Genomic DNA, 22,894 nt, shown 5'->3' on the forward strand with positions numbered 1-22,894 from the left:
TATATCACAGAGCTGATGGGAAGATTCAATGAAGCAATAATAGTGATACTGACTCCATACTCAACATGCTAGCTGAATCAAAGTCAATTATCTTTCTTTCTTTCTTTGTTTTGAAAGTGACAGAAAGAATCCTGCTACACAAGTAATCCAAAAGTTTCGACTTGAATGTTTTCAACTTGGAGTCCAGGATTCATGTATGGCAAGTGTACTGAGAGTTGAGGGAAAAAGCTGCTACGTGGTATTGTGGTCTCACGTGAGAGATATTTGGTCATTGGGATTTGTCTTTCATTGGAACAAAAGGCAGAATGAGCTGCAGGAGGTAGTCAGCTGAGCACTGCTCTGTAAGGGGTCTGGTTCTCCTAAAGACCTAAGGAAATTGGAGCACCTTCAAAGCCTCCTCCAGAAAAAAAAAAAAAAAATCATTTGAATCCATATGCAACTGAAAAAGATAGTTGTTCTAGAATCACAGCCTGAGGGCTCTTCAGTAATCAGGCCTTACCATTTAGATCTGGTGGGTAACCAAATGGGGCAGAAAGAATGTCAGAGCCACAGGGTGCAGGGATGTAACCTGAGGCATTGACTCCCCAGCAGAGATTGACTGGTGCATTCATGACCCTACAGTGGTTACCCATAACTCCACTGGGGGAGGACCTCAGTGGAATGGGGAAGGAGAACAAAGAACATGAGTTCCCAATGGGAACATGGCCAATATGTAGGATATTCATACAGTGAAGTTATCAATTTTTCTTTTTGAAAAGCATGTAAAAAAAAAAAAAAGAAAGAAAGAGTTGACCTTTTGAATTTGGGCAAAGGATGAGAAGCACATGGCTCCTCATATCTGATGAGTGGAGATACAGGGCCTTAGGGTTAATGATTAGGTTTCCTTTCATGAAAACAATGATCTAGGTGTGTATGTGTGTGATTGGGTACATAGGACAACCTCAGGTGTCAGCCCTCTCCTTTCATTCTAACTTGTTGAAAACAGTTTCTCTGGTGGTTGTTTTAGTTTTGCCTCTAGGAAGGTCATACTAGCTGTCCCTGTGAGCTTCGGGATTCTCTGGCTTCCACCTCCCAGTATTATAGGCACACAGGATTACAGATGCATGGGCCACTTTAGCATCTGGCTTTACATGGGTGCTTGGGATTCAAATTCCAGTCCTCAGGCTTGTGGAACCACGGAGCCAGCTCTCTAGTCATCTAATGCTCATGCAGTGTGACATCAGTGCCAATGAAACACCCAACAGATATTTCCCTGAACCCTGGCCTGCTCTAAAGCCATCAATTTAGAGCATTTTTTTTTAATTTAGAGCATTTTAATATACGTTTTTTAAAACAAATGCGATCTTTTCCAAATGGCATTTATAGCCATGGGACTATTGATAAGCTTTTCCTTCTCTTCCTTTTTTCTGCAATTTTCCAGAATTCCAAAGCTTTGTAGAGCAGAGAAGTCTACTTAGTGTATGTAAAATCATTAGTTAGACTGCAGACATAGCTCAACTGGTAAAGTAGTTGCCAAGCAAGCATAAGGACCTGAGTGCAGATCCCCAAAACTCGCATAAATGTTGGGCATGGTAGCCCATGCCTATAACCCCAGCTCTGGTGAGACAGGCAGGTGAATCTCTAGGGCTTGCCAGCTAGCTGAATTGGTGATCTTCATACTCGGTGGCAAATCCTGACTCAAAAAATAAGGTGGAGAGTGGCTGAGAAAGACAACTGACATCAACTTCTCACCTCCACACACAACACACGTGCATGCATATGAACATGCACTTGCACATACATAAGTACCTACACACTTACAAAAATGTATGTACACATGCATGCACTACATGTGGACACATGTCAAAAAAAAAAATCACTAGCTGACTAGGACAATCTTCTGGTAAAGATATGCTCAGTTTACAGCTCTGAGTCCATTATTGGGACGTGTTAAATCTCTGTTCTAGGGACAGCAGATTGTCTTTAACTTAAGGGAGTGAAAAGAGCCCCTCTCTCCACTCCTCAAGTATCCGTTGCAGTTCTGATACTGGATGTCAACAGGCCCCTTGTTAGAGGCTGAAATTTATATATACATATATATATATATATCTGTCAAACTCTGTGGCTCATTTCCCACCAACAGCATTTCTCAGGTGACTGTATTTTTTTTAAAAAAGATATTTATTTATTTATGAGAGATGCAGATGAGAGTGTGAGAGAATGGGTGTGTCAGGGCCTCTAGCCATTGCAAACAAAGTCCCGATGCGTGTGCTACCCTATGCATCTGGCTTCCATAGGTACTGGGGGATTGAACCTTGGTCCTTAGGTTTAGCAGGCAAGCGTCTTAAACATTAAACCATCTCTCCATCCCGGGAGACTGTATTTGCTCACTGGTCACATATTATGCATATCCTGCATATGTCATTTCCAGGTTCATATGGCCAACCCAAATTTGGGATGAGAGTATTAATCCCAAATCATCATGTCAATCACAGGGCTGCTTGTGCTTTGGGTAGAACATCTTGTACTTGCCTGCAGTACTGTCTTTTTTCCCCTGAAGGTTAAACAGAAAAAAAAAAAAAAGCCCAATTCATGCTTGATATTTAGACACAGTCATTGTGGGGGACCCTGCTTGTACCAAGGTATTTCATAACTGTAAAATCAGCCAAATCATGGGCTTGAGAGACAGATTAGTGGTTAAGGCACTTGCCAGAGAAACCTAAGGACTTAGGTTCAACTTCCCAGAACCTATATATGGTGGTGCATGTGTCTGGAGTTCATTTGTAGTGGCTGAGACTCTGTAACACCCATTCATTCTTTACCTCTATCTCCCTCTCCTGCTCTGTCTTTCTTTCTTTCTTTCAAATCAGTAAATAAATACACACTGTTTAGAAGAATTAGCCTCTGCATATTTATTGACTCCATGTTGAAGACACAGATTCAAAGTTATTTCTCACCTTTCTCCTTACCAAGAACCCACACAATTATCTCTGCAGACAACTGACCCCTAGGTTGTTCGAATGTGTGGTCCTTTGGCCGCGAACCACTTCTCCATTGGCATGTTGTGGAGCTAGTGCTGTTAGCAAAGGTGGCAGGCACCTCCAGACTCCCCAGCAGTGGCTGTGGGCATGGTGCAGTCTCACTTGCACTGTTTGCTTTAGTGCTAGACATTGCCTCAGCTGGGAGGAGTGGGAGCTATAAATTAGCATCTGAAACAACGCAGCTGTTTTCCCCTGCCGCCTCTCTAACCAAAGCCCATGTTGGTGTGGCTCCAGAGACTTCTGCCTCAGACCTGTTATTTGTTGAATTTAATTACACATTAAAGGGACAAATGCGGGTGTCCTGTGAACTATGGAAAGAAACTATTGAGGTTAAACAGATCTGGTGGCAAAAGATATGAGTGTAAGCCATTTGTTTAGGATATGATACCAGGAAGCATGAGGAGGGAAGTGAGGAGGGGGTAGTAGGAAGGAAGGGAGGATGGTCAGAAAGGCCATCTTTGATAGCTGCTTATGACAGAAGTCTACTGGAGCCTGCTTGACCTCGAGGCAATGTGGGAATCAGGTGGTACTAGTCCTAACTAATGGGCAAGGGAGTCATGTATTTACCAACCAGTTCCCGCCAGTCATGGGTTGAGGGATGCTTGTAGGAGCTGTTAATTCTCCAGCCCTATCCAAGTTGTAGGGCTGCAGGCAGAGTGGATTTCAGAGGCCAGAGTCACCAGGCAGAGCAATACAGTGCTGGCAGGTGGAAGTCAGGCTGATGTACAAAAGCTGGAAGTCCAAGATGGAAAGAGAAGAGCATGCATGCTATCTGCTCCACTAACTCCTCAGCCCGGGCACTTGAGCAGGTATCCTGCAAAGGAAAAAGCCCTGCTCATCTCACAATGAGGTAGGATCTGGGAGAAAATCTCATTCAAATTTCCACACTCTTTCCTTAATTTTTATTTATTCAAGATAGAGATTGAGAATTGGTGTGCCAGGGCCTCTAGCTACTGCAGTCGAACTCCAGACGCATGTGCCACCTTGTGCATCTGGCTTACGTGGGTCCTGGGGAATCAAATGTAGGTCCTTTGGCCTTGCAGGCAAGCACTATGACTGCTAAGCCATCTCTCCAGTCCTTTTTAAAAAATAAAATAAAATAAAATAATTTATTTAAGAGAGAGAGAATAGGCTTGACTCTTATAAAAAATACTTTCTCACAGGGTGTGGTGGTTCATGCCTTTAAACCCAGCACTTAGGAGGCACAGGTAGGAGGATGGGTGAGTTCCAGGCCAGCTTGAGACTACATACTGCAATCCAGGTCTGCCTGGGGTACAGTGAGACCCTACCTTGAAAAAACAATAAATAAATAAAAATAAAAACACTTTTCTTTTTTAATTTTTTAATTCATTTTTATTTAGTTAATTGAGAGTTACAGAAAGAGAAAGAGGCAGAGAGAGAGAGAGAATGGGCACACCAGGGCCTCCAGCCACTGTAAACAAACTCCAGACACATGCACCCCCTTGTGCATCTGGCTAATGTGGGTCCTGGGGAATTGAGCCTTGAACTGGGGTCCTTAGGCTTCACAGGTGAGTGCTTAACTGCTAAGCCATCTCTCCAGCCCTAAAAACACTGTTGTATAGTTGTCATCTAACTACTTGAAGTGATAGGGGGCTCAAACACATTCATCTCATGGTTAAACAGTTATCTGTTTATCTGCCATGTTTCATTCCATTCATTCCATGGCCAATGAGCATCTCGGGGGATGGGCACAGTATGTAGGACGGAAACTCGCTAAGAACACCACCACCATAGCACTAATGACTGGATATGGAGGGATGGATGAGCAGAGTTTATTTTTGGAAGGCACAGAGTGCTCCTACAGCACCAGACATGTGTACTACAGAAAACGTAAATGAGTTTCTTCACAGGTAGGGAGACTAAGACATTCAGAGTTGGTTGAACAGAACCATAGCATTAACTATGGCTCCTGAGTGGGAGAAGGAATGGGTTAGATATAGTCATTATAGGTTCATGGAGATGATGACCTCATAAGATTCCCTCACTCTTCAAAAATTGTATGTACCAATAGAAATGTCCACAGTTCCAGAATGAGGGCTTTATTACTATTTTAACCCAGAGCTCTACTGATTGTGGGATTAAGAAAAATTACTCATTTTCTACTTTAAAAAGCATAGAGCTTTCAAAGAAGAATTTCAGTATTTTTTGTTTATTTTTTCAAGGTAGGGTCTTGGAAGTGAGGGCAATCTGGCTGAGACATCTGTCACCCCATTGATCGCCAGTGTTTATGCGGCTGATCTGACTGGCTAGGCGGGTGTCTCCTTCCTTCCTCACCATTCCATATGTGTCCTTCCCAAAGCTGCATGCTCAGTTGAAGAGGATGACCTTCCACAATTAGAGGAGGACCATTCTTTGGTCAAGCATCCAAATTCACTAGGGGACCACACTCAAGAAGGACAGCTATTTAATCCCAAGATGCCAGGTGGTTGACTTGAATTACTTTTGATATGATGTACTTGCATATGGTACAACTGGTGGAAATTTCTGTGTGTGAATATGTTTGTACCTAATATCTCTTAAAATATTTTCAGAAGAGTCAAGCTTGGTGCCTTTAATCCCAGCACTTGGGAGGCAGAGGCAGGAAGATGACCAGGAGTTTGAGGCTAGCCTAAGATTACATAGTGGAGTACATACAATGGCCATGGCTTTGGTGGATGGTAAAGAGGAATGAGTAGGGCTTTGAGCATCACAGGGAATCTGGCCACATCTTGGAAACCCAAGAAGACATTCCCAGGGAAGTGAAGTATGTATGATAAAAGAAGGATGGGAGTCAATTTCAGGTTCTACTTGCACAGGACTGATGTCAATAGCATCTGGAAGACACAAACAGAAGCATAAAGAGACCAGAACAGAGCATAAGACATATGAAGGATGCAAATAAAAACTCTAACATAACTACAGTTTGCATTCCAGTAGAGGAGAGACTGGGATTGGGTCAGAAGCAGCAGAATATTCCAAACTGGATGAAAGATATCAACCCACAGGTTCTAAATGCTCAGTCTATAAATGATAAATTGATCAGCAAATTTTAATACATTTTAACAATATACTACTATTAGGCAATAGAAAAAGATTTCTTGCCTGGGGATATAGCTCAAGGGTAGAGACCAGTGATGCACATGGCCCGGGATTAGCTCCCCAGCACAGTAATAACAATAAATAGACAACACAGAAGAATTCCAAAGCAGTATGGTACACAGAAGAAGTTAGTCACAAAAAAGCAATACTGTATGTCACTTGCATTGACATTCTGAAAAAAAGGGCAACACCATAGTGATTTATAGAAATTAAACCAGTGGTCATCAAGGCATGAATGGGTATTAAACTGACTAGAAATCAGTATGAATAATATTCCTGGTGAGACTCTAAGATGCCAATAACATGATAGAATTGTACTATAAAATAATATCATAGAAACTTACAAAGCCTTTATAATCCAACCATCAAGAATTATATACTACTTCATTTGTGTCTGCTTTTGATTTTGTCATTCATATTTGTCTTTTACTGTCAAATTTCTACAATGAAAATATTATTATTATTATTATTATTATTATTGTTAGGGAAATAATTACTTTCTGAAAACAAGTGATTCATAATGATTCTAAAACATGACAAGCTACTACTTAATAACTTCACAATTTACTTTCTAAATTTAAATGTTCTCTTTTGGTTAAGTGTCTTTTACTTTTATCACTTTAAAATTCTACACAGGTTAAGAGACCCTAATTTAATCAATTGAAATGAAAAATGTTTCAAAATCTGAAAGATTTTCAGCAGTACATGTGAAAAGTACACCATTGACCTCATGTGATAAGTCACAGTCAAAAGGCAGGTGCACTAACTATATTTTGTAAAATTGCCATCAAGCTAACGAGCATAAACAAAACATTAATGAACTTTGTGTTGATAATTTGGTTTCATGCCTAAGAAAGATCATGATTGAAGTTGAAAGTACTCTGGAACCCACCACGTCTCTTGTTGCCAGCATTCTGAATAATGACAGCCACTTCATGTGTATACCCAGAGACACACCTATGTCTCAATTGAACATCTCTATGTCTATGGAGATCACCATCTGTGGATTCTCAGGTTTCTCAGCTAAATTATTCACTTAATTCCCATCTCTAAATAAAGTGTCTTTCCAACTTGGCAGTGTGCACGGCTGACCTGCACCTACCTGCAAGATTTTCAACTTCAGGTATACTTTAGTCACTTTTCATCACTTGACAAAATACCTGACCAGAAGGAGCTTAAGAAAGGAACAAAATTATTTTGCCTTACAGTTTAGAGGGAATATATTCCATTATACCAGGAAAGACACAGGAGCAAGAGCTCAGCAGGTCTCACGGCAGCCACAGGCAGGAAGCAAAGGTAAACAGAAAGTGAGGCTAGTCTATAAAACCCAAAGGCCCACCCCCTCAGCACCCACTTTCTCCATCGAGGCCCCACCAGATAACAGTTCCACAACCTTCCCAAGCAGCACCACCAGCTGGGAGCTGTCTTCAAACACATGAGTCTATGAGGGTTATTTCTCATTCAAACCATAACAGGGTTCAAAGGTAAGTAAGAGAACTTAGCTCAGTAGATCATACCTCTGAACTATTTCTTTCCTTCCCACTTCTAAGCAGCACAGTTGGAGAATAAATACCCAGCCCCCTGCTTGGTCAGCAGGCCGATGCTGACCCTGGGATTAGTAAGGTCACAAATAGCTTGACTGTTAACCACAGTCACCTGCTGATTTATGAACACTTGAGATCACCCATTCCTTGTCTCACCCTTTTAATCATATCACTTCACTACATCTTGGGGAATGAAAAAAAGGAATAAAAACCCTAGAACCGCTAATTATCCAGGAACACGTCAGAATGCAAAGCTCCACATCTGCTGCGCTGGGGTGGAAGAAGTTTGTAAATCACTAACACCTCATTTTCTCTTATTTTATGATGAATTTTAATTACGTAAGAAATAAGTGATTCCATTCCCATCGGAAATATTAGAACACTTATCCTACCAGCATGTTTGCCGACCTCCACAGTCTCTATCCTTCTGAAGCCTCTGTCTGGATAACTTGAAGCTTTGTACCTTTAGACTTCCACATCTTTTCAGGTATGGCTGTATGCAGTACAGAAAACATAGCTTCACTTCAGGAAAATTCTTCCTTTCTCTGTCCCTCTGGCTTGCCCTCTTTATTACAGAAGTAGTTTCATATTGCAATTATCATTCTGCAAATCACTCTTTTCAATGTATCATGGGCTAATTCAGCTAGCTTCCACTGCTGTGTTTTAACTGCTGGGTCCGGCTTCATTGTCTGAATTCAGTGCCTTTTCGTGTGTGCCATTTTTCTTCCTCCACCACAAACAATGCACATAATTACATTTGACCACCCATGTCCATATAATCCTACCATCCAGGCATGGTCAAGATCTTTGTCACCAAACACAAATGTCAGTTCAAGTGAGAACCCAGTTACATGGTTCTCGGACTTCGGTGGGGCAGGGCTCTGGGGGTCTTGTGGTCTCCTCACTGGGCCTGTTCATGGCTCTGAGGAATGGCCAAGAAAACAGAAGAAACAAGGCCATATCCTCCACACACCACTGTTGCATCCAGATGCTTCAAACTGATGGAGGCTTATTTTCAAATTCAGACGCCAAATTTTACTCCTTCTCCTCAAAGCTATAAAATGGTGTCCACTTCACACCTGGCTGAACAGAGCCTGGGGCATCTCCTGGCCAGGAGGACATGTTTTCCCAGCTCACCACCCCTCAAGCAGCTGCAAGGAGAGAACAAGAGCACTCAGATTTTTTTTTTTTTTCTGGAGATAAGAATGATTTTTCAAAAAATTAATAATAATGTGACATGAGGTCAAGGCTGACACGGTTTCATTCACACTTGCTACCTTCCACTCCGAATACAAGCCCAGCCCTGTTCCAAGGCGCCGGGGCAATTTCAGAGTCATGAAGTCATCCCAGCTGCAACTGCAGCGGCTGCTCCAGCCAGGGAAGGAACTGGCTGCCGGCCCAACCCCCACCAGCCACTAAAGTCCTCTCCCTGATGCTGTTGCGGGACTGGGGTGGCAAAATAGGTGTGAGACAGAAGGTTGGGAGAAGAAGGGAGAAAAAGAGGCAGGGAGATCCAGAGTTGATGGAGAGATGCCAGAGGGAGAAACGGTCTTACACCCAAGGTCAAGCGAGCGCACTGCCTGAAAGCAGCATCCACACGTTGGTCTCCTGTACAGGCCACAAGACACAAGCCACCGTCACTTGAAATGTAGACAGCCATTAATGGCCTCCAACGTGCAACCCCGGTCGTGAAGCCCCCGTCCCACACAATAAAGCCAGGAGTGCATGTGGACAGTTTCAGAACTGAGGCCACAGGTGTGGGGCCTTCAAACAAGCCCTAGGTGGGGAGCCCAGCCTCCTGCTGGGTAGAGGCAGTGGAAAAAGCTATGTAAGTGCCAGCCCCCCAGAGAACCGCCATGGGCCCCTGGCTTTACAATCTCTTTCATGAGGTATTCCTCCAGGACACCTGGCAGTAGAATTTCTCCATTAGTGCCAAAATCTAGCAAATGAGAGCATGTGACTCCCGGGGAGAGGTTCCCCACCAAAGGATCCAGGCTTCTCAGCCAAGCAGGTGGCAGCTCCCAAATTTCTGGGTGGGCTCTAGAATTAAAGCGGCAGGGAGTCTTTTCATCCAGGCTGCAACAATACTGGTTCTTGGTTTAAACCTAGACCCTCCTTCAATCTCTTGCTTGAACCCCTAAGGAGTATCTGCTTCGGTCAGGGCACACACTACCTTTCTGTGATTGTCGTGAAAGGTAGCAAGGGGCCTCACAGTTTTAATCACCCTGAGTGTTTTTCATCCTTAGAAAAGTTGCCATCTTAAGCTTGGAAAAGTGGGCCAGTCCCCACAGGCACTGGATCCAAAGAGCCACAGGGTAGATTGATGGGGATGTCCCAAGGTGCTCAGGTGGCATGTCTCGCCGATAGAATCTCTCACTTCTGTCCTTCCAATTCCACTTCCTCCCTGTGGCTATGAACTCCTCTTATTACCAATTACAGTTGTTGTCACACCCTGGCAAACCTCTGCAAAAGAGACTGACACCTCCTGGTTTGCCTGAATTTCTGCTGGGAATGATTTCACAATAAAGGTTGTTATTAAGAGGGGCTTTGAAAATGAGGAAGGCACTTCTAGGACCCCGTCCTGCCAAAATTCATATGTGTAAGTCTAATCCCCAATGTGATGGTAGTAGAAAGTGGAGCCTTAGGGAAGCGGTGAGATTGTGAGGATGGAGCCCTTAGGAACAGAACTGATGCCCCGATAAAAGGAATCTCAGCTACCCTGCTGCGTTCACCATATGAAGGCACAAGAAGGTACCCTCCATGAGCCAGGAAGCAGGCCCTAATCAGACACTGATCTGCTAGTGCCTTGTTTTCGGATCTCCCAGATCCCAGATCCATGAGGAATTCGCTGGTGTCACTCATGAACCACTCATCCTGTGGGATTTCATTAGCGCAGCCCCAGATATAGGAGGCAGGGCCTTCCCGTCCCGTCTGGGTCTCAGCCCTCTCCATCCTTCCTTCCTTACCAGCATGGAGTTAGATGGGCCCATCACACATCCAATCCTGGTAGCCCTTTGATTTCATGATAAAAGATGTAAAGGGAAGAGAAAATTGTGAGGAGTAACATGTTATCACGAAGCTCTCTGGAACTGAATATAAGCCAGGAGAAGGCTATGGGCTGATGTTCAGAGGAAAGCACCATGGGACTGGCGAGCTCAGCTGGGGAAGGCTGAGTGACGGCAGCTGCCATATCTATTTCCTTCCCTCCTCTGTCTCGGGGAGAGTGGTGCCTCCATGCCAGAGGGCAGGGAAAGAGAATCTGCCTGGTGGCTGCTTGGGCAGCATCCCAAAGAAACAAGTAGAAATTCCTAGGCAATGGCTGAAGTAATGGTGAAAGACAGTTCTGAAACCACCCTGTGGTGGTTTGAATGTAAAATGCCCTCCATGAATTCATGGGTGAGAATACTTAATCCCCAGTTGGTGTTGCTTGTGTGGAAGGATGGGGAGCCTTTTAGAAGGGGTTGCCTTGCTGGAGGAAATGTCATTGGAAGAAAGCCTTGAAGGGCTTCAGCTAGCCTCACTTGCTCCCTTTTATACATGCTCCCTGCTGGTGTGGTGATGTGGTGCTAGCTGCCTGCAGGCACCATGCCTTCCCCACCATGAGAGAATTCTCTTCAAAGTCACCTGCTCCTTCCTTAAGCTGGCCCTCACGACAAATCCATAGCACGAGATACTGTGTGCTATACTTCCAGTGGAAACATGGTTCCCTGAGGACAGAGTTCATCCTCAGCTGAGTAAGAGTCATGGAAGCCTTGGGTGGGTAGGAACACAGCTACAACTTCCTTTTACACCCCCAAAATGCTGTTTCACCCAACACCCTTAGCACCTAGGTTCTAGCTAAGATGATTCCTTGAATACTAGAGAGTTGTTGTCATTCACATTGGGAAGTTCATATATGGAAAGGTAGAGCCAGAGATAAGAAAGTGACAAGAGCACATCAGGCCCCCTGAGCCTAGCCCTAGAGACCCACAGCCTCTAGATGGTACCCTTGGAAGATTCCCCTATATAGGTGGGCTCAGAGTGCTGGAAAGTAAAGTCAGTCCCATACTCACCAGTCACAAGCCATGCCCAGCTCTGAGGAGCACCCTCATGAACACAACAGGTAGGTGCAGCTTTCTGTTTCTATCCCAAGATACTAACATATTCTTCTCTTCTTTTTTTTTAATTTTTATTTATTTATTTGAGAGCGACAGACAGAGAGAGAAAGACACATAGAGGGAGAGAGAGAGAATGGGCGCGCCAGGGCTTCCAGCCTGTGCAAACGAACTCCAGACGTGTGCGCCCCCTTGTGCATCTGGCTAACGTGGGACCTGGGGAACCAAGCCTCGAACCGGGGTCCTTAGGCTTCACAGGCAAGCGCTTAACCACTATGCCATCTCTCCAGCCCTATTCTTCTCTTCTTAAAGCTTAAGAATATGACATTGTGGGGAGAGCAGCTAGAAAGATGGCTCAGCAGTTAAAGGTGCTTGCTTGTAACATCTTCCAGCTGGGATTCAATTCCCAAGCCACTCACATAAGCTGGACACAAAAAGTGCCCCAAACATCTGGTGTTCATTTGCAGGGAAAAGGTCCTGATATGCCCGTACACACACACACACACACACACACGATTTTTTTAAACCCGTTATAAAAATATAGTATGACACTGGGGCTGGAGAGATGGCTCAGTAACCCAGTCACTATGGGGAGGAGAGACCAGAGAATTGCTAAGGTTCAGTGGTCAGCCAGTGTGACTGAAAACAATAGCTCCACTCCTGGTCTAGTGAGAGATTCATCTCAAGGGAACATGCGAATGAGTGTTAGAAGAGAATATCTAACATTCTTCTGTGGCTTCTGCATGCATATGTACAGGTTACATACATCAGCACACACGTGTATATCCATCACCCCACACTGCAATACACATGCAAAAGGAAAGAAGAAAAGAAATAAGCAAGGAAGGAAGAAAAGAAGACATAAAAATATGACTTTAGGCCTGGGGAGATGGCTCAGTCAGGAAAGCACTTGTCATGCAAACATGAGGACCTGAGATCATATTTCTTGCACCCATGTAAATGCTGGTATGGAGATGCATTGCCTGCACTCCCAGTGCTCAAGAGGAAAAAATTAGGTGAATCCCTGAGGCAAGCTGGTTAGCTGGACTGGCCAAGTCAGTGAGCTCTGGTAGGGTACAATACAGGGAGACACCTGACCTTGACCTCTGGCTCACACACACGCACACACACACACAGAATATGCCACCTCATCTTTCAGGAAGTAGCACTGAGGAATCTAACATTTTTCCTCTCATCTTTTATATTCACGACAGTGTCCCAAGAGCTAATGGGAGCTCATTCTGAGTAGTAGGGGACTGGCCAAGGCATTGGCTTTAATGCTATAAATGAGAATACGTAACATTATATTTGAATGAAAATATTAGTTGTTATAAAAAATACAAATTGATTTTCAGTTCCATAACAGACAATTTTTAATGCTTCTTATGTGACAAGTGGAAATACAAACTGGCTTGCTCAGGACATGTGTGCCAGCCAGTGAAGTAAGGCATACATGTGTTCAGACATTTGTAGTCTCAAGCAGACATGGGGAAGGCCCTGCCTTAAGTTCTCACAGGCTTCTCCAACATCAACGGCTTTGTTTTTTGTTGTCTGAGGACTACCTTTGGTCTCTGTCGCACAATACTAGGCTTTGTGAAGATCTTGGTGCATATCAAGGGCAGATACAGTAGGATCCGTAGGGTGCTCTGTCTCACTTCTTCTTCCATCAGGCAGGGCCGAATTGTTTTTGCCTTATTTAGAAATATACTTGTTTTATGCTGACACTGACCATTTGTTAGCAGAGAGAGATGGAATGGCTCACAGTGTTTGAGTCCTTTATCTTGCATTGTTTATATTCCTAAAATAATTTAATTGGCTTAATAAACAGAAGCATTTTCAATTTATAAACAAAGAGAGATCAGGAAAAACCAAATATTCCAAAAAGGAAAATAGAAATTTCAAATTATGCCAAGCCCTTCTTTAACCTTGTTTTGTTCATTCCTACATCCCAAGCCTTAAGACAATGAACTTTCTTTTTAAAATCCTTTTATTAGTATACAAAGACTTAGATTTCATGATGAGCCTTTAAAGAATGTGTCTACTTTCTCATTTTGTTCAGATTTGGTGGAGCCTTGGAAGCCTTCAAAACAGAACATTTTTAAGCTGGTTCTGGATGCTGTGGTGGTGTTCACCTTCTTAAGTGACCCCACAAACAGATGATAGGGAAAAGAGTCAAATGTGCAGCTCATTACTTACCAAGGAATTTCAATGTATGGATTGATGAAGTTTGTAAAGCAGGTGCATGGTACTTTGAATGTATGGCCCCATAGACTCAGTCATTTTTGACTAAACTTCATACTTGAGCGCCTAGCAGGCAAATCCCCATTACAGGGGAAGAGATACAAACTCCAGGCTTAAGGTTTGTTGTGGGTCAAATCTTCATTCCAGCCTCAAGGTGTGGGGAGAGCAGTTTGAGCTCCAGTTGTTCACATTTTCTGGTGCTGGTTGCTTCTCTGCTTGGATCTGTGAAAGGGAATCAGTTTCTTCTTCCAATGATGTATTCCCCTGGACTCTGTAATCCTGAAACAAACCCCTTCATCCCATAAGCTAGGTCTGGTTGGGTGTTCATCCCAGCAGCATGGAGCTGACTGTGACAAGGGGGAGCTGAAGTGTGTAATGCTAATGAGAATTTCTGAGGGTGAAGTGTGGGGTTGCATAACTCTGAGTGTGCACAATCAGCAAGCCACCTGGATCATTTTACTCTCATATATTATTTATTTATTTATGTGTTTATTTTGGTTTTTCGAGGTAGGGTCTCACTCTGGACCAGGCTGACCTGGAATTAATCTGCAGTCTCAGGGTGGCCTTGAACTCACGATGATCCTCCTACCTCTGCCTCCTGAGTGCTGGCATTAAAGGCGTGCGCCGCCACGCCCGGCTTTACTCTCTTATTTTATCAATGCTTCTGACATAATAGCATCATAAAAACTCCTGATGCCACTAATGATTAGGGACAATTTCCAAATATCTGTGCTGATCATCTCCAAATGCAGTTCATGAGTTATGGGTATAAATGCAAATCTATGAAATATAAATTACCATGGGGTCAAAGTTTCTATCTATAAATAGCAATGTATTTTATATAGTTAATATTAGCTAACTTGGCTTACATATTAATTACATGCTAATTCCAGGTCAGTCTGAGCTAGAGCTAGACCCTACCTCAGAAAACAAAACACACACACATACATAAAATAAAATAAAATAGCTTTGTAAGTTAAAAAGAATTAACCAAACAAACAACAACAACAAAAAAAAAAAACTAAAAATGGGGAAAACAAGGTCCAGTTCAGGTAAAAGCCATGACTGAGAACTGAACTGTTACAAAGCTTGGCTTCAAGCACTGGCAGATACACAAGTGTTTGGCCACAGGAGACTCTGTGATGGGAACCTTCCTTTGGTTGGCATGCCAGGGGTGTGCATAATTTGGAAGTGGATGTTAGAAGAGGTGATACTGGACTAGCAGAAGAGGTAACTTTGCTTAGCATAAATCAATTATGAAAGCATTTTCTACTTACAGGATTAAATGCCTGCCTGATGAGGTGGGATTAGAAACATTACTGGCCGCCATCCAAACAAATTGACCATGAATTGGGAAATGTTCTATTTGGGATCTCAGAAAGCAGGGAAGTGGAGCAAGTCGAGTAGATAGACTGTGGGTGCAGCATTACAGAAAGAACATATGCACGTGTACTTTCAGACTAGATGGAATGAGTACCTTATACCTTTTCTCTCCAAGTGATTGTTATGTTTTGTGTGTTTGTATGTGTGTGACGTAGGTGTGCTCACATGTTTGCATTCACATGGTACACACGTATATGAAGGCTAAATGTTGACATTGGGTGTTTTCTTTGATCATTCTCCAGTTTATTCACACAGAGTCTCTCACTTGAATCTAAAGTACACCATGTTGCTTGATCTTGCTAGCTAGCTTGCCCTGAGAAATCTCCACTGTCTCCTAAGTGTAGGGATTACAAACAGGTTATCATACCACCTGGTATTTGCAGGAATGCTGGGTATACGACCTCAGGTCCTCAGGTGTCTACAATAAGCACCTTACCCATTGAGCTATTAAGTATTGTTATTTTTTGGTTTTTCGAGGTAGAGTCTCATGCTAGCCCAGGCTGACTTGGAATTCACTGTATAGTCTCAGGGTGGCTTTGAGCTCATGGTGATCTTATACCTCTGCTCCCGAGTTCTGGGATTAAAGGTGTGTGCCACCATGAGCAGCCTATCAAGCATTTGTAAAGCCCTGGACAAAATCCACAGGTCACTGAAAGAAGACCTTGAAGAACAGATCTACATTGACATAAGAACCAAGCCAGCAGGGAGTGCCCCAGCTTTCGTTTCAGGATTCCTTGTCTTGTTTGTGCAGTCTTTTGGTTTCGATTTTGCCTCTATATATAACAGCCTGTACTATGCAGAAATTCATCCCCTGGAAACACACACACACACAAAAATAAAAGAGACCACAAAGCTCTTGATTATTTTGTTTCTGTTTCTTGGTTTGGTTTTTCATTACCCTTTTTCTACCCTACTCCCAGTAAACAGCACCCATACCAAAGAAGCCTTACCCAGTGCTGTGAGGAGAGTTCCTCCTGCAGCAAGGAAGCAGCTATCTTTGCCTCCAACTGCAGAGGGGGTGTCAATGTAGAGGAGAGAATAAGACAAAGCAGTGGTCTAAATGTGAAATCCTGAGCAAAACCTGGCATGGTCATGAATAAGACAATAACACAACACAACAAGAAGTTTAAAAGGTTGGAAAGGCTGAACAGCATCTGAAACCCTACTCAGGCTCTCACTGGCCTCAGGGTAGCACCCAAGAGTGGCAGACAGCAAGGGTCCTGTGAAGGCTTTGGAAATGAAGCTGTATTCAAGCCATGGCCTACAATGCGGATGACCACATGCATCTTTAAAAAGATTGCATGTCTCTGAAATCTGAGTTCAACAGGAAACACAATAACCTACTACTATATATCATACTACTATAAAGTAATACTCAAAACGTCTAGCATGAAGTCAAACCCCTCATCATGTCATGAACCATGAACGTCTCAGCTTAGAAGGGATGAGGCAATCATCACCAGGATGACCTGGCTGAAGAGATTCCCAAATGAGAGTTGGAAGTAACCTTTAAACATGTGCTCAGATTGTAAAACAATTAAGACTGCATGAAAAAAATGTAAAAAGCATGGTGCTTCACACCTTTAATCCCAGCATTGGAGAAGCAGAGGTATGAGGATTGCCATGAGTTCAAGGCCACCCTGGTCAGCCTGGGCCAGCGTGAGACTCTACCTCAAAAAACCAAAAAGGAAGAAACGAAAAAGATATAAATTTATAGCAACAGAAACTGTGAGGAAAAATCAAGGGGAATTTTAAAACTCAAATGTATGACACTGATTTTTTTTTTTAATTCCATGCTAGAAACACACAAAGCTAATAAATGGACAGAAGAAAGAATAAAACATTTTCCAGAAAAGAAAATGTAAGTTACACATATGAGATGTTCAACCTCACTCATAATAGGGAAAATAAAAGTTAAAATTTTATTGGGATTAGAGAGATGTCTTAGCAGTTAAGGCACTTGTCTACGAAGCCTAAGAACCCCGGTTTAATTCCACAGTACCCACACAAGCCAGATGCACATGGTGGTGCACACATCTGGAATTCGTTTGCAGTGGCTAGAGTTCCTGGCATGCCCATTCTCTTTCTCTTGCTCTCTCTCTCTCAAATAAATTAAAGCTTAGAAAATATATATTTAAAAACTATATCAAGGGGCTGGAATAATGGCTTAGGGGTACATTACTTGTTGTGCATAATGAGGACCTGATCCTTGTGCCTGCATACAGCATCAGGCATGGTGGTACAAGCCTGTAATTGCAGTGCTAGGGAAGCAGAAAGAGATGGATCCCTAGGGGCTTGCTGGCTGCCTTAGTACAGCCAAATTGGTACACTCTGGTTCAGTGAGAGGCCCTGTCTTAAAATGAGGTGAAGAACAACCAAGTGAGGTTGACCTCTGGCTTCCACAAGCAAGCACATATGCACGTACCCACACACATATGAACATGCATATCCATACACATGCCAAACACAAACACACATGCAAACAAAGCCCTTCTATTGAAAGAGTGTTTCACCTGTCAGAATGGCAAAATTCAAAATATGCATACATTGTTGGTGAGAATGTGGAAAATCCTCTTGAGTATTTGTAGTGATCTACAAATATGGTCACAGCTGTATAATCTATAGGCCATTTGGCTTTTTAATTCTACTTCTGAATATTTATCATGTACAAAACTTGCACATTGGTGAAATAACTTATATACAAAATTATTGTTGACAATAACAAAATACCAGAAATAATTGAATGTCTTCTCACAGGCTACTGGTTAAATTAGTTCTTATATATCTATATAATGGAAAATTATAAAACTCTAAAAACAAGACATGAAGCCTTATTGCTTGCTCTAAGATAGCAAATGAAAAGATGATTATCATTCTTGGTTCATATCTGTATGTGTCTGCAAAAGGTCAAGTGATGGGAAGTACTTGTGGGACGGATGGTAAGGGTTGGAAAGACAAGGATCAGGGTGTGAGAAAAGGTGTGAAAGTCTGCCTATTAATATGTGATGGCTATTGAGCCATTTGAACATATCATATATGCAACAAAAATTGAAAACTAACTTAAAAGCAAATGTACACACAAAGAACAGAAACGGTCCCTACTGTCCAATCCTGGGGCTTTATCATAGTGTTCTCTTTGCGTCTGGATGATGTAAGCCTACCCAGTGGTTCAGTTAACTCAGCTTACTATACTAAGCCAATAATCTGAAGAGGCTTAACGTTGTAGAGATACTGTTTCATCTCAGGCCATGTTAGATGCCTTGATGATTCCCATGAGGAACAAGAGCTCCTGGCACTCCAGGGACACTGGATAGGATGAAAGCATTTTATTGTGAATCCTTCTTGGTGGCCTAGGCTGTGGAAGCTTGAAGGTGGGCTCCTTCCCCTAACAGCACCCCAACAACCACACCCTATTGCTCTCTGTTCAGCACACAGGGTCATCCTGCATATTTTAAAAAGCTCTCCTGGATTTACCACAATGCTGATGCAATTTGCCCAGCTCTCTGTTCTGACAATCTCAGATGTCACTTCCTATACATACTGGGAGCATTCTTCCTTCTCTCTGGCCTTCCAGGCTAACCGGCAGGACCAGGGAAGCCCAGAGCACCTGTCATCCTGGAAGTGCTTCCTGCCCAGGCTCAGGATTTTTTTTAAGGTAGGGTCTCTAATTCTGGTTTTAGTTGGAGCCACTTGACCCCACTTATTGGCTGCCTTTAGCCTCCCCCCTGACTGCAGATGCCATCACTCCCCAAGAAAGATCAAATTGCTTTTCTGAAATTTCAGTCTTGGTTCCTCCTTGCTGTTTGATCTGGGCTGGTTTCTCACAAGGGCACCCACTGCCCAGACACAGCTGCTCTGGTCTATAACTTTGGCTGACACTGTGGACAGCTGCTGAGGGCTCTGGCCGCCTTACCCTCTTTGTTTCTCTCTGTTCCTCTGAGAGCTTGGTTGGCTTTGCTTAACTTCTAAACCCAGGTGATATCCCGTAATTGGCAAACAAAAGCCTCCAGACTAAGGCAAAAAAAAAAAAAAAAAAAAAAAATACCGGCCCATGCAGATCCCTGCTCAAGTCATTTAAAACAAAATCAATCTCACTTCTCCCCTTTCCCTTCAGTGTTCTGAAATAATATTTGAAGTTCTGTTTGGTCTCTTTGGAGACCTGCCAATGACTTTGAGGCATGTAGTGAAGCTATATTTCAAGAGACGATCACACTTAAGACTTTTGGAAAGTTAGTCTCACTTAGGAATAATATACAATATGGATTTAATAATCTGACATATGACTTCTCTCTCAGGTTTTAAAAACACTTTGTAAGAAAGAATGGAATACAGACTGTACCAACAGGATCCTCTCCTCCTTGGAAGTTAATGAATTCACAGTGCTTTGATTTTTATTTAAATTTTCATTTATTTAATGTTGTTTTGTTTGTTCCCAGTGCTTTTTAACATTTTTATTTCAATGGTGAAATTTGAAAGGAATAAAATGAACAAATGCTTAGATTTTCTGCTTTTGTGCTGATTATAGTATGTTGGTATCACTAGATCTCTCCCCATCTTTTGTTAGTTGAAAATTAAGTTGGGAAATGTCAAGAAGATCCTCCTGCCCCAAACCTACTAGTAACTTGTTGCTCTGCTAGTTTTGCCCACATCCAGGGACCTGTGGAAACTAGCTGCCCTGGACCACCTGCTCTCTACAACTAACTGCCAGCCCTAGAGAGGGCAGCTTGTATGTTCCACACACACCTGCCTCATAACTCAGGTCTAAGAGAAAAAAAAAAAAAACAAAACTCAGTCCTACTCTCAGGGAGACATCTGTAGAGCAGGAGCTCCCCTCTCTGTTTTTTGACCATTGAAGGAAATCTCCTAATTACAGGGAACACATTTGGTTATGTGAGGACAATATTAAGTAGGAAAAAAACCTGAAAAATTGGTAACGAAATATTACCACACTGCAGTTTTGGGCAAAGTTTTTGACAAAGACCAACAACAACAAAAAGGTGCTTGTCTAGTTCCCCTATTCTGACAATTGTTATGTCACCACTTCAAATCCCATGCAGTTTCCCTACTACAGTCTGGAGAAGTGCCCACACTCTTAAAGTCATGAATGTAGGGGGCTAGAGAGATGGCTTAGCAGTTAAGGTTCTTGCTTGCAAATCTAAATGACCCAGGTTCAATTCCTCAGTATCCACATAAAGCCTGATGCACAAAATGGCACATGCATCCAGAGTTTGTTTGCAGAGGCTCAAGGCCCTGGCATGCCCATTCTTTCTCTTTCTTTTCCTCTCTCTCTTTTCCTCAAATAAGTAAATAGACAAATAAAATATTTTTTTAAATCATGAATATAGGGTCTGTGAAGATGATTCAGTAGGTAAGGGCACTTGCTGTACAAGCATGAATACTGGTCTTGGATCCCCACTCATGTAAAAAGTTGAGCATAGTCATGTATGCCTGTGACCCTGGCACAAAGGAGGATGGAGACAGGAAGATCACTGGGGCTTCCTGGTCAGCCAGTGTCACCAAAAATTAGGAGCTCCAGGTTCAGTGACAGGCTCTTTCTCAGGGACATAAAGTGGCAGAGCCAGAGAGGAGGTCACCCAAGCTTCCTCTGGCATGTGCATGTTGAACACATTTACCCAACCCATAAGAAACCTTTTGATTTTTGTCTGCATAGTAGTTCAGGGTTCTCCATAGAAATAGAAACTGGTAAGATATAGAAGAGTAGTCCTACTGTGGTTGTTTGAATGAAATGTCACCCATTGGTTCATGTGTTTTGAATATTTCATCCCCAGCCAGTGGCCATTTGGAAAAGTTTTGGAGCCTTTGGGAAGTTGAGCCTTCTTGGAAGAGGTGTGTCACTCGGGTGGACATTGGGGTTTATTAGGCCAGACCTCAGTCCCAGAAATGAGAAGGTAACTACTACAGCCAAAAGTCTGTCATGTGCAAACAAGAGAAACAGTGATAGCTTAAGGCCTAAGACCCACAGAACCAGTGAAGTCAATTCCAGGCTGGGTGTGATGGACTGAAGTTTAGAGAAGACCCATGTCACAGATCAGGTGGTGCTTACAGTAAACGTTTCTTCATCTTGCTCTCATTAGACCCTTAATAGACTTTAAGGTCTGCATGCACACTAGAGAGGGCCATCTGCTTTACTCAATTCACTAACCAAATACTAATCTTTTCCAGAAATACCCACACAGACCCACCTTCCAATAATGTTCAACTAGATGCTGGATACCTGTCGTCTGGTCCAGTTGGTAAAGTGGATCATCACAGCCTGTTCTTCTGGAAATTGTTGGCTGCTGTACACTAAGTAGGGCCACTCAGACATCATGCTGTGAGGAAGCCTAAACAATACAAGAAAAGGAAGAAAATGAAGGAAGGAGAAGCCTGACCAGCCTATATTGCTCCATTTGTCCTCATCCAGACACAAAATATTGAATGAAGAATTCTTCAGAAAACTTTATCCTCCCTAAAATAGACTGTAGGAGAAACCTTTCAGTTGGAGCCATCTAGCCATGCTTCTCTATACCTGGAAACACAATATATAATATAAAGTTTCCTTAAGTCCCTCACTTTTGGTGTGGTTTATAATGCAGCCATAATTATTTTGAACAGAGTTCTACTAAAATGACACATTTAGAAGATTTCTAAGCAGGTCAGAAAATTCAATACCTACATTTTTATTCAAGCATGCAGTCAAAGATACTTTTATGGGTATAGCCATAAAGTTTCTATTTTAAAGTATTTCCCTTTGCCAATTATGGCTTAAAGTGTCACTTGTTCTAATAGGAGCAGATTTGTTTTCCAAAACTATCAGCTAAATGACATACCACTTATCATTGTTGTCATCTCATAGAAAGTGAATAATTTTTTGCATTTATTGAGAAATAGTCAATGAAAATAAATGAAGAGCCCCTGGATCCTCTCCACATAGATCTCTCAATTGCTTTTATGTTACCATGTTGGCACCATCAATCTCTAGATGTGTGTCAGATGATCTTTTCCTTTATTTTTATTGTTTTCTTTTTAAATTTTTATTGACATATATTCTATTACCTGGTCATATCACTCTTCTTATACACACAGTTCATGTACACATGAGTTGTTTATAACTATTTTCTATCATGGTTAAAATGAAAAATATATTGAAATTTACTTAATCCCCCCACCTCTTTCCTTTGTGCTCTCTTCCATACCCTCCATTGAACTCCCTCTTCTTTCCTATTATCCCTTCCTTTATTTTGATTTGTTTTTGTTTTTTTTTAATTTAATTTATTAGTTTTCTTTTCAGTAATACAGGCAGTTTGGTACCATTATTTAGGCTCATCTGTGATCTACCCCCTCACATTAGACCCTCCTTGTTAATGAAAATGGGTCATGCATTGTGGAGTTAGCCCCCAGTTATTGGTATGATAAATGTCTCTGCATATCATGACCCAACATGTGACTCTGACATTCTTTCCGCCCCCTCTTCCGCAAAATTTCCCTGAGCCATGTTGGGTTCATTTTTGGT

This window comes from Jaculus jaculus, chromosome 2, assembly GCF_020740685.1.
Source record: "Jaculus jaculus isolate mJacJac1 chromosome 2, mJacJac1.mat.Y.cur, whole genome shotgun sequence".
In the NCBI taxonomy this organism is placed as follows: domain Eukaryota; kingdom Metazoa; phylum Chordata; class Mammalia; order Rodentia; family Dipodidae; genus Jaculus; species Jaculus jaculus.